Genomic DNA, 13346 nt, shown 5'->3' with positions numbered 1-13346 from the left:
TTTAGATACCAACATAAAAACTACAGAATTACCAGAATTAACAGTACTAACATAGTAATAGAAACTGATTCTAACCTGAACTGCCCAAAGGGGAGTGTCTACACTTGTCTAGTAAACCTATAAATGTGTAGGAAGCAACTGCCGATGCTGGGTTTCAATTGAAGATAGATACAACTGGAGTAACTCAGCGAGACAGGCAGCATCTCTGGAGAGAAGGAATGGAAGGCGTTTTAGGTCAAGATTCTTCAGACTGAGAGTCAGGGGAGAGGGAAACACAGAGCTAAGGAAGGTTAAGGTGTGACAACGAGGCAACGGGGATGGAGATCATGGAACATGTAGAATAGATCGTTGTTAGCTGGTGACACCAAGGCAGAGATAAAATCTAAACGGTGACAGTCAGACCGGTCAGAGAACTGGGAAGGATGGAGGGATGGTGAGCAAGGGTCACTTGAAGTTATCTAAGTTCCTCTAGGGTTTTATACATATAAAGCTGGAGTAACTCAGTGGGACAGGCCGCATCTCTAGAGAGATAGAATGGGTGACGTTTCGGGTTGAGACCCTTTAGCTGAATATTCCCGCATATTTAGTTTCTTGTCCATTCCTGGGACACGAACCTGCATCACTCACCGATCTGCAGCTGTAAGGGGATTGCAGCGTTGACGATGGGACGAATGGTCTTGCTTGGCGCTCCCCCGGCACAATCAGTGCTGCGTGCAGACGCCAAACCTTACTGGACCAACCGCAACCCCCGGCGCTATAGCTGAGATGTACCGACACTGCTCTCAGCAAACACGAGAATCGACTACAACGACAGTGGCGATATCTGCAGAGAAAGGCTATTTATTCTCCAGTGATCACCACACCTGAGATTGGAATGAATTCCATGAAATTTCACTTTCACTTTCGGTATTAATGTACAGAAACGATGAACAGTCGCTCACGTAGTACCTGGCCACAAACGAGGGAGGTGCACACCAGGTGCAGCTTGTAAATACAGGTTTTTCAACCTTAAGTAACCCTTGCGTTGCCTCTCTCACCACCCAACCCCCCCATCCCCAGTTTTCTAACTAATGTCACTATCCTCAGTGTCACCGAGATTAGGAAAAACCTTTTCACCCAGAGAGTTGTGAATCTGGAATTCTCTGCCACAGAAGGCAGTAGAGGCCAATTCACTGGATGTTTTCAAGAGAGAGTAATGCCCCTGTCCCACTTAGGAAACCTGAACGGAAACCTCTGGAGACTTTGAGCCCCATCCAAGGTTTCCGTGCGGTTCCCGGAGTTTTTGTCAGTCTCCCTACCTGCCTCCACTACCTGCAACCTCCGGCAACCACCTGCAACCTCCGAGAACCGCACAGAAACCTTGGGTGGGGCGCAAAGTCTCTAGAGGTTTCCGTTCAGGTTTTCTAAGTGGGACAGGGGCATTACAAGAAGGGTTTTGACCCAAAACGTCACCCATTCCTTCTCTCCAGAGATGCTGCATGTACCACTGAGTTTTTCGTGTCTACTGAGAGTTAGATTTAGCTCTTAGGGCTAACGAAATTAAGGGATATTGGGAGAAGGCAGGAATGGGGTACTGATTTTGGATAATCAGCCATGATCATATTGAATGGCGGTGAATGGCTGAATGGCCTACTCCACCTATTTTCTATGTTTCTTTGTCCTTTCGATTAATTTGTGCAGGAAGGAACTGCAGCAGCTGGTTTTCACTGAAGATAGTCAAGTCAAGTCAAGTCACATTTATTTATATAGCACATTTAAAAAACAACTCTCGTTGGCCAAAGTGCTTTACATTTGTTATAAGAATAGTATAAACAAACAAACTACATACATATATATATGTAGCCCTCGCTCAGTGGACGTCAGGAAAGGCTTGGGAGTATAGATAAGTTTTTAATCTTGACTTAAAGGAGTCAATGGAGGGGGCAGTTCTGATGGGAAGGGGGGATGCTGTTCCACAGTCTAGGGGCTGCAACCGCAAAGGCACGGTCGCCCCTGAGCTTATGCCTAGACCGCGGGATATTCAGCAACCCCAAGTCGGCCGATCTGAGGGACCTGGAGGTGGAGTGGTGGATGAGAAGACTTTTTATGTAGGTGGGGGCAAACCCATTGAGGGCTTTGTAGACATGGAGGAGGATCTTGAAGTTTATACGGAACCACACAGGGAGCCAGTGGAGAGAGGCCAGGATCGGGGTGATGTGGTCCCTTTTTCAGGTGCCCTTCAGGAGTTTCGCACACTGCGGCGTTTTGGACCAGTTGCAGGTGGGACGGGGAAGATTGGCTGATGACAGTGTAAAGGGAGTTGCAGTAATCTAGGCGGGAGGAGATAAATGTGTGGATGATCTTTTCGAGGTCATCAAAGTGGAGGAATTGTTTTATTTTAGCTCTCGTCCGAAGCTGAAAGAAACTCGCTTTTACCACGGCATTGACCTGTTTGTCAAATTTCAGTGCTGAGTCAAATATCACGCCAAGGTTTTTGACGTGAGGTTTGAGTAGTGGGGTAAGGCTTCCAAGGCTGCCTGCTATCATTTTGATTGAGTCCGAGGGACCGAGAAGGATGACCTCAGACTTACTCTCATTTAGTTGGAGGAAGTTCTGGGCCATCCAACACTTCATATCCTCGAGGCAGCGGGTAAGGTTAAGCAGATTTGATTGGGTTTTGGGCTTCAGGGGGAGATAGAGTTGGGTATCGTCTATGTAGCAATGGAAGCAAATGCCGTGCCTCTCAATGACTTGGCCTAAGGGGAGCATATACAGAGAGAAGTGAATGGGGCCAAGGATGGAACCTTGTGGAACCCCACAGCAGAGGCTAGCTGGGGAAGAGAAAGAGTTGCCTATGTTAGTAGAGAAACTCCTACCTTTGAGGTAGGAGATGAACCAGCTCAGGGCAGTGCCATCAATACCAACCCCGTACCGGAGACAGTCAACCCCGTACCCGTGACACAAAATACTGGAGTAACTCAGTGGGACAAGAACATATCTGGAGAGGGAATGGGTGGTGTTTCGGGTCGAGACCCTTCTTCAGACTGTGAGTCAGGGGAGAGGGAGACACAGAGATAATGAAGGGTAAGGTGTGAAAATTGCAGATCAAGTCAGGAAGGTGTAGCCAGACTGAAGAAGGGTCTCGATTTAAAACATCACCCATTCGTTCTATCCAGAGATGCTACTTGTTTGTCCCCCTGAGTTACTCCAGCATTTTGTGCCTAACCGCAGTTTAATTTAGTTTAGAAATACAGAAACAGGCCCTTCGGCCCATGCAGGTCACGGGGAGAACGTACAAACTCCCTACAGACAGCACCCATAGTCAGGATCGAACCTGGGTCTCTGGCACTGTGAGGCAGCGACTCTACCGCTGCGCCACCGTGCCACACAGTTGTGTGGGTTCAGTCACCCTCCACACCCACAGTAATCGTTAGAGACTCAAGTTTCTTTCTTCATCAGTTTTTTTGGAGCATGATGGTGCAGCGGAAGATTTACAGCCTCACAGCGCCAGAGATCTGGGTTCAATCCTGACTACAAGTGCTGTCTGTACGGAGTTTGTACGTTCTCCCCGTGACCACATGGGTTTTCTCTGAGATCTTCAGTCTCCTCCCACACTCCAAAGACGTCCAGGTTTGGAGGTTAGTTGGCTTGGCATAAATGTAAATTGTCCCTAGAGTGTTTCCGCGCTGTATCTCTAAACTGAAAACAAACTAAATACAGTATAAGAAACGAAACTAGCAGATACTGCACAGTGGTTTGAACTAACATAAAGCCAGAGTTCAGAAATTGCAGTGAAAAACAGACAGTGGATGTTGGAACAAAATATAAACAAACGTCTGGGGGAAGTCTGCAACAATGAACTGCAGATACTGGTTTACAGAGAGACACAAACTTACCAAATAGTCAAAGGCCTGGAGAGCGTGGATGTAGAGAGGATGTTTCCACTAGTGGAAGAGTCTAGGACAGAGGTCACAGCCTCAGAATTAAAGAACGTTCCTTTAGGAAGATGAGGAGGAATTTCTTTAGTCGGTGGGTGATGAATCTGTGGAATTCATTGCCTCAGAGGGCTGTGGAAACCGTCAATGGATATTTTTAAGGCAGAGATAGATTCTCGGTTAGTACGGGTGTCAGACGTTATGGGAAGAAGGCAGGAGAATAGAGTTAGGAGTGAGGTAGATCAGCATTGATTGAATGGCGATGGGCCGAATGGCCTAATTCTGCTCCTAGCACTTATGAACATTAGAATACTGTGAACATTGCAGGTCGGGCAGCATCACTAGAGCCATTGAATCACAGAGCATGGAAACAGGCCCTTCGGCCCAAGTTGCTCCCACCACCAACATGTCCAATCTAATGGGCGTGTACTCGAGTGTACAACGATGAGGGGCACCTCATGGAAACATACCGAAAGGCCTGGATAGTGTGAATATGGAGAGGATGTTTCCACTAGCGGGAGAGTCTAGGAACAGAGGGCACAACCTCAGAATAAGAGGATGAGATGAGGAGGAACTTCTATACCCAGAGGGTGGAATTTATTGCCGCAGATGTTCGTTGAAGCCAAGTCAATTTGGTATTGTTACAATAGAGATTGATAGTTTCTTAATTAGTTATTGCATCAAAGGTTGTGGGGATAAGGCAGGAGAAGGCAGGGTTGTGTGTGGGAAAATAGATCAGCCATGTTTGAATGGCGGAGCAGACTCGATGGGCCACATGGCCATGTTCTGCTCCTATGCCTTATGAACTTATAAGACTTCTCATAATGAGTTTCAGATTAGATTTACTGTTCTGGACATTGTCACTTGGTGAGAGGTGATGGGTGTGACGGTTATTAACTGTCCAAAGTCCAAAATGCTTATCACTTCTCTGTTTTTATGCACTACAGTAAAACAATCAAACAAAATAGTCCAAAATGATTATTGCTTTATAGTTTAGTTTTAATTTCGAGATACAGCAGAGAAACAGGCCCTTCGGCCCAACGAACCCACACCGACAAAACGATCCCTGCACATTATCGTTATCCTGCACACGGTAGGGACAATTTACATTTACACCAAGCCAATTAACCTGCTATAAACTGTACATCTTTGGAGTGTGAGTGGAAACCAAAGATCTCGGAGAAAACCCAAGCGGTTACGCGGAGATCTTACAAATTCCATACAGACAGCACCTGTAGTCGGGATTGAATTGGCCTCCACTGCCTTCAGTGGCAGAGAATTCCACAGATTCATAACTGTCTGGGTGAAAAAAGCTTTTCCTCATCTCAGACCTAAATGGCCGATCACTTATTCTTAAACTGACCCCTAGTTCTGGACTCCCCAACATCGGGAACATAGGCAACATGTTTCCTGCATTTAGCCTGTCCAATCCCTTAAGAATTGTTCATGTTTCTATAAGATCCCGTCTCATGCTTCTAAATTCCAGTGAAAAAAGCCCGGTTGACCCATTCTTTCAAAATATGTGAGTCTCGTCATAGAAACATCGAAAATAGGTGCAGGAGTAGGCCATTTGGCCCTTCAAGCCTGCACCGCCATTCAATATGATCATCCGGTAGGCGGCGCGACTCTGGTCAGCAGCGGCCTCTGCAGCCTGTCCGCGTTTTTATTATTTTTTGTCTGTTTTTATGTAGTTTTTGTTATTTTATGTTGGGGTGGGTGTGTGGGGGTGCGGGGGGAAACTTTTGAATCTCTCCCTGCACTGGAGACCCGACCTTTACTCGTCAGGTCTCAGCTGTCGTTGGGGCCGCAACGAGGAGCGGCCTCCAACAGGAAGAAGCCGGGGACTCAGGTGCCGACTCACCTCACCGTCGCGGAGCTGGCCGAGACCGGAGCGGGTGGAGCGGTGGAGGAGCGTTGCCGCTGCCGCTGCTGCTGCTGCTGCTGCTGCTGCTGAGTCGGAGGCTGCTGCTGCGGGTCTGCGGACGGCGGCACCGGGAGCCCGCGGATCCCTGGAGGTAGACCGCTTTTCGGGGTTCCTGCAACGGCGACTTCTCCCGCCCGAGTTGCGGGGTTGAAGAGCTCCTGGAGCGGGGCTTAGCACCACTGCCCCGCGCGGCTTGGAATGCGGGACTTTGCGAGCGCACGCCGGGGGCTCCAACACCAAGACCCGGTGTGCGACCTCGCACCACCCGGCGTGGCTTTAATGGCCGCGGGACAATCGCCATCGCCAGCCAGGGGCTTTGACTTTGACTCTGACATCGGGGGGGAGAGAGTGCAGTGGAGAGATAAGTTTATTTGGCCTTCCATCACAGCTATGTGATGGATGTTTATGTAAAATGTAATTATGTTGTGTCTGGGGTCTATTTGTGTGTAATGTATGGCTGCAGAAACGGCATTTCATTTGGACCTCCAGGGGTCCAAATGACAATTAAATATACTCTTGACTCTTGACTCTTGGCTGATCATCCAACTAGGTATCCCGTAACTGCCTTCTCTCCATGCCCCCTGATCCCTTTAGCCACAAGCGCACTCCCTCTTAAATATAGCCAATGAACTGGCCTCAACTACCGTCTGTGGCAGAGAATTCCAGAGATTACCCTCAATCTCCTAAATTCTAGCGAGTACAAGCCGAGTCTATCCAGTCTTTCTTCATATGTCCTGACATCCCAGGAATCAGTCCTGGAGAACCTTCTCTGCACTCCCTCTATGGCAATAATGTCCTTCCTCAGATTTGGAGACCAAAACTGTACGCAATACTCCAGGTGTGGTTTCACCAAGACCCTGTACAACTGCAGTAGAACTTCCCTGCTCCTATACTCAAATCCTTTTGCAATGAATGCTAACATACCATTCGCTTTCTTCACCGCCTGCTGCACCTGCATGCCTACTTTCAATGACTGGTGTTCCATGACACCCAGGTCACGTTGCATCTCCCCTTTTCCTAATCGGCCACCATTTAGATAATAGTCTGCTTTCCTATTTTTGCCACCAAAGTGGATAACCTCACATTGATCCACATTATACTGCATCTGCCATGCATTTGCCCACTCACCCAGCATATCCAAGTCACCTTGCAGCCTCCTAGCATCCTCCTCACAGCTAACACTGCCCCCCCAGCTTAGTGTCATCTGCAAACCTGGAGATGTTGCATTCAATTCCCTTGCCCATATCATTAATATATATTGTAAATAGCTGGGGTCCCAGCACTGAGCCTTGCGGTACCCCACTAGTCACTGCCTGCCATTATTAAAAGGACATGTTTACTCCTACTCTTTGCTTCCTGTCTGCCAGCCAGTTCTCCATCCACATCAATACTGAACCCCCAATACCGTGTGCTTTAAGTTTGTACACTAATCTCTTATATGGAACCTTGTAGAAAGCCTTCTGAAAGTCCACATACACCACATCCACTAGTTCTCCCCTATTCACTCTACTAGTTACATCCTCGAAAAATTCTATAAGATTCGTCAGACATGATTTACCTTTCGTAAATCCATGCTGACTTTGTCCAATGATTTCACCACTTTCCAAATGTGCTGCTGTCTCATCTTTAATAACTGACTCTAGCAGTTTCCCCACTACCGATGTTAGACTAACTGGTCTGTAATTCCCCGTTTTCTCTCTCCCTCCCTTTTTAAAAAGTGGGGTTACATTAGTTACCCTCCCATCCTCAGGAACTACTCCAGAATGTAAAGAGTTTTGAAAAATTATCGCTAATGCATCCACTATTTCTGGAGGTACTTCCTTAAGTACTCTGGGATGCAGCCTATCTGGCCCTGGGGATTTATCGGCCTTTAATCCATTCAATTGACCTAACACCACTTCCCGGCTAACCTGGATTTCACGCAGTTCCTCCATCTCCTATGACACACGATCCCCTACTATTTCCAGAAGATTATTTATGTCTTCCTTAGTGAAGACGGAACCAAAGTAGTTATTCAATTGGTCCGCCATGTCCTTGTTCCCCATGATCAATTCACCTGTTTCAGACTGCAAGGGAACTACATTTGTTTTAACTAATCTCTTTCTAATCACATATCTATAAAAATGTTTGCAGTCCGTTTTTTATGTTCCCTGCCAGTTTTCTTTCATAATCTATTTTCCATTTCCTAATTAAGCCCTTCGTCCTCCTCTGCTGGTCTCTGAATTTCTCCCAGTATGCTGCTTTTTCTGGCTAATTTGTACGCTTCATCTTTTGCTTTGATACTATCACTGATTTCCCTTGCTATCCACGGATGCACTATTTTTCCCTGATTTAATCTTTTGCCAAACTGGGATGAACAATTGTTGTAGTTCATCCATGCAGTCTTTAAATGCCTTCCATTGCATATCCACCGTCAACCCTTTAAAAATTAATTGCCAGTCAATCTTGGCCAATTCAAGTCCCATGCACTCAAAGTTGCCTTTCTTTAAGTTCAAACCATTGTTTCTGAATTAACAATGTCACTCTCCATCCTAATGAAGAACTCAACCATATTATGGTCCCAAGGTCACATCAGTCTGAAGAAGGGTTTCGGCCCGTAACGTCACCCATTTCCTTTGCTCCATAGATGCTGCTGAACCCGTTGAGTTTCTCCAGCATGTTTGTGTACCTTTGATCTTCCAGCATCTGCAGTTCCTTCTTGAACATATTATGGTCACTCTTTCCCAAGGGGTCACGTACAACAAGATTCCTAACTAACCCTTCCTCATTACTCAACACCCAGTCTAGAATAGCCTGCTCTCTCGTTGGTTCCTCTACATGTTGGTTTAGAAAACTATCCCGCATACATTCCAAGAAATCCTCTTCCTCAGCACCCCTGCCAATTTGATTCACCCAATCTATATGTAGATTGAAGTCACCCATTATAACTGTTTTACCTTTGTTGCACGCATTTCTAATTTCCTGTTTGATGCCATCCCCAATTCCACTACTACTGTTAGATGTCTATCCCTCCTGAATATTGAATATCCCTGGATGTTCAGCTCCCAGCCTTGGTCACCCTGGAGCCATGTCTCCATGATCCCAACTATATCATAGTCATTAATAGCTATCTGCACATTCAACTCATCCACCTTGTTACGAATGCCCCTTGCATTGAGACGCAAAGCCTTCAGGCTTGTTTTTACAACGTTCTTACCCCTTAAAAAATTATTTTGAAAAGTGGCCCTTATCATCCCGGGAATTAATCTGGAGAACCTACGCTGCACTCTCTAAATTGCAAGAATGTCCTTCATCAAATTAGGAGATGAAACCTGCACACAATACTCCAGTTGTGGTCTCACCAGGGCCCTGTACAACTACAGAAGGACCTTGCTCCAATACTTAGAGTGAAAAAATGTCAGCAGAATGACCATTTAAACTTGTAATAAATAGTTTGCCATCCACATAGCATGCTGAAGACAAACAATACAATGCATATTGAGACCTAAGTTTCTTTCTTCATCTGTTTTTTGGAGCACATTGGTGTAGCGGTAGAGTTTCTGCCTCACAGCGCCAGAGTCCTGGGTTCAATCCTGACTACAGGTGTCGTATGTACGGAATTTGTACGTTCTCCCCGTGACCTGCATGGGTTTTCTCTGAGATCTTCAGTCTCCTCCCACACTCCAAAGACGTCCAGGTTTGGAGGTTAGTTGGCTTGGCATAAATGTTAATGTGCGGGGATTACTGGTCGGTGCGGACTCGGTAGGCCGTAGGGCATGTTTCCGCACTTCTCCGGAAGTGGCGGCGCTGTGAAACGGCTGCAGGTCGCCTGCAGTCTGTCTGTTTTTATGGTGTTTTTTTGTCTTGTTCAATTGGACTTTTGGTTATTAGGTTGTGTTATGTGGGGGGGGGGGGGGGGGGGGGGGGGGGTGAAACAGGGCTCTCTGTCTCTCACTTCGGGGGAATGCGACTTTCTTGTCGTATCCCCCTTCTCTTCCCCCATCTGAGCTGAGGCCTAATGGCGGAGCTGGAGTCCTCCAACCTGCGGCCGACCTCAAGGATCCGAAGGTATAGCCAGCCAGGACTTACCAATGCGAGGCTGGTCGTCTTCGAGCACCGGCGGCTCGACTCGGCGCTCTGGTGAGGGCGTATGGTGTGGGGCTGAGACACTCCTGTGAGGGTGTCCCGGCTCCCGGCTGGAAGGCACTCCCGTGGGGGCAGCCCGGTGCGGGGCGGAGACGGTGCTCCGGCGACTGAGGTGGCATTCTGGCGGCGGTGACTTGACTCCGGGGCTCGGCCGAGGGGCACGTTGATGACATCGTCGGGAGCTCGCAGGTCACAGGTTGAAGCCTGTTTACCGGAGCTCCCGTGGCACCAACTGGTCCGCTGGACTGGAGGGCGGCAGCTTCGACCACCCCCGGGCTGCGGAGCCTTTTGCCTCCATCACAGTGAGGAGGTGCTTGGTGAACTCACTGTGGTGGATGTTAATTTGTGTTTATTGTGTGTTGTTTATTATTACATGTATGGCTGCAGGCAACGACATTTCGTTCAGACCAAAAGGTCTGAATGACAAATAAAGGATTCAAATCAAATCAAATCAATGTTTCTCTAAATACAGTACAAGAAAGGAAACTAGCTGATACTGCACAGTGGTTTGAGCTAACATAAAGCCACAGTTCAGAAATTGCAGTGAAAAACAGACAGTGGATGTTGGAACAAAATATAAACAAACGTCTGGGCGAAGTCTGCAACAATGAACTGCAGATACCGGTTTACAGGTAGACACAAACTTATCGAATAGTCAAAGAGCGTGGATGTAGAGAGGATGTTTCCACTAGTGGGAGAGTCTAGGACAGAGGTCACAGCCTCAGAAATAAAGAAAGTTCCTTTGCGAAGATGAGGAGGAATTTCTTTAGTCGGTGGGTGGTGAATCTGTGGAATTCATTGCCTCAGAGGGATGTGGAGGCCGTCAATGGATATTTTTAAGGCAGAGATAGATAGATTCTCGGCTAGTACGGGTGTCAGAGGTTTTGGGTAGAAGGCAGGAGTATAGTTAGGAGGTAGATAGATCAGCATTGATTGATCTTATAAGACTTCTCAAAATGAGTTTCAGATTAGATTCATTGTTCTGGACATTGTCACTTGGTGAGAGGTGATGGGTGTGACGGTTATTAACTGTCCAAAGTCCAAAATGCTTATCACTTCTCTGTTTTTATGCACTACAGTAAAACAATCAAACAAAATAGTCCAAAATGATTATTGCTTTATAGTTTAGTTTTAATTTCGAGATACAGCAGAGAAACAGGCCCTTCGGCCCAACGAGCCCACACCGACCAGCGATCCCTGCACATTATCGTTATCCTGCACACGGTAGGGACAATTTACATTTACACCAAGCCAATTAACCTGCTATAAACTGTACATCTTTGGAGTGTGAGTGGAAACCAAAGATCTCGGAGAAAACCCAAGCGGTTACGCGGAGATCTTACAAATTCCATACAGACAGCACCTGTAGTCGTGATTGAACCCGGGTCTCTGACTCTGTAAACGCTGTTAGGCAGCAACTCTAACGCTGCACCACTGTCCGCAGTAGAGAAACAGAAACATAGAATATAGGTGCTGTAGTTAGCCTTCAATCCAGCACCACCATTCAATATCATTCTATATCATTGATTGATCATCCTAAATCAGTACCCGGTTCCTGCTTTCTCCCCATATCCCTTGATTCTGTTAGCCCTTAGAGATAAATCTAACTGTCTCAATTGAAATCATACAGTGACTCTGTAGGCCGTAGGGCATGTTTCCACACTGTATCTCTAAACTGAAAACAAACTAAATATAAGAAAGGAAACTAGCTGATACTGCACAGTGGTTTGAACTAACATAAAGCCACAAGGTTCAGAAATTGCAGTGAAAAACAGACAGTGGATGTTGGAACAAAATGTAAACAAACGTCTGGGGGAAGTCTGCAACAAAGAACTGCAGATACCGGTTTACGGAGAGACACAAACTTATCGAATAGTCAAAGGCCTGGAGAGCGTGGATGTAGAGAGGATGTTTCCACTAGTGGGAGAGTCTAGGACCAGAGGTCAGAGCCTCAGAATTAAAGACATTTCCTTTGCGAAGATGAGGAGGAATTTATTTAGTCGGTGGGTGGTGAATCTGTGGAATTCATTGCCTCGGAGGGGTGTGGAAACCGTCAATGGATATTTTTAAGGCAGAGATAGATTCTCGGTTAGTACGGGTGTCAGAGGTTATGGGAAGAAGGCAGGAGAATAGAGTTAGGAGGGAGGTAGATCAACATTGATTGAATGGCGATGGGCCAAAGGGCCTAATTCTGCTCCTAGCACTTATGAACATTAGAATACTGGCCAACATGTCCCATCTAATGGGCGTGTACTCGAGTGTACAACGATCAGGGTAACATCATGGAAACATACCGAAATGCCTGGATAGTGTGAATATGGAGAGGATGTTTCCACTAGCGGGAGAGTCTAGGAACAGAGGGCACAGCCTCAGAATAAGAGGATGAGATGAGGAGGAACTTCTATACCAAGAGGATGGAATTCATTGCCACAGATGTTCGTTGAAGCCAAGTCAATTTGGTATTGTTACAATAGAGATTGATAGTTTCTTAATTAGTTATTGCATCAAAGGTTATGGGGATAAGGCAGGAGAAGGCAGGGTTGTGTGTGGGAAAATAGATCAGCCATATTTGAATGGTGAAGCAGACTCGATGGACCACATGGCCATGTTCTGCTCTTATGCCTTATGAACTTATAAGACTTCTCATAATGAGTTTCAGATTAGATTTACTGTTCTGGACATTGTCACTTGGTGAGAGGTGATGGGCGTGACGGTTATTAACTCTCCAAAGTCCAAAATGCTTATCACTTCTCTGTTTTTATGCACTACAGTAAAACAATCAAACAAAATAGTCCAAAATGATTATTGCTTTATAGTTTAGTTTTAATTTCGAGATACAGCAAAGAAACAGGCCCTTCGGCCCAACGTAGAATATAGGTGCTGTAGTTAGCCTTCAATCCAGCACCGCCATTCAATATCATTCTATATCATTGATTGATCATCCTAAATCAGTACCCGGTTCCTGCTTTCTCCCCATATCCCTTGATTCTGTTAGCCCTTAGAGATAAATCTAACTGTCTCAATTGAAATCATCCCCCATCGCCACACCATAGAATATAGGTGCTGCAGTTAGCCATTCGGCCCTTCAAGCCAGCACCGCCATTCAATATTATTCACCATCAATGGTTGATCATCCAAAATCAGTACCCGGTTCCTGCTTTCTCACCATATCCCTTGATTCTGTTAGCCCTAAGAGATAAATGTAACTGTCTCAATTGAAATCATACAGTGAATTGGCCTCCACTGCCTTTTGTGGCAGAGAATTCCAGAGATTCACAACTCTCTGAGTGAAAAAAGCTTTTCCTCATCTCAGTCCTAAATGGCCGACCCCTTATTCTTAAACTGTGACCCCTGGTTCTGGACTCCCCAACATCAGGAACATT

This window comes from Leucoraja erinacea, unplaced genomic scaffold, assembly GCF_028641065.1.
Source record: "Leucoraja erinacea ecotype New England unplaced genomic scaffold, Leri_hhj_1 Leri_342S, whole genome shotgun sequence".
In the NCBI taxonomy this organism is placed as follows: Eukaryota; Metazoa; Chordata; class Chondrichthyes; order Rajiformes; family Rajidae; genus Leucoraja; species Leucoraja erinaceus.
This window is presented reverse-complemented; position numbering follows the sequence as displayed.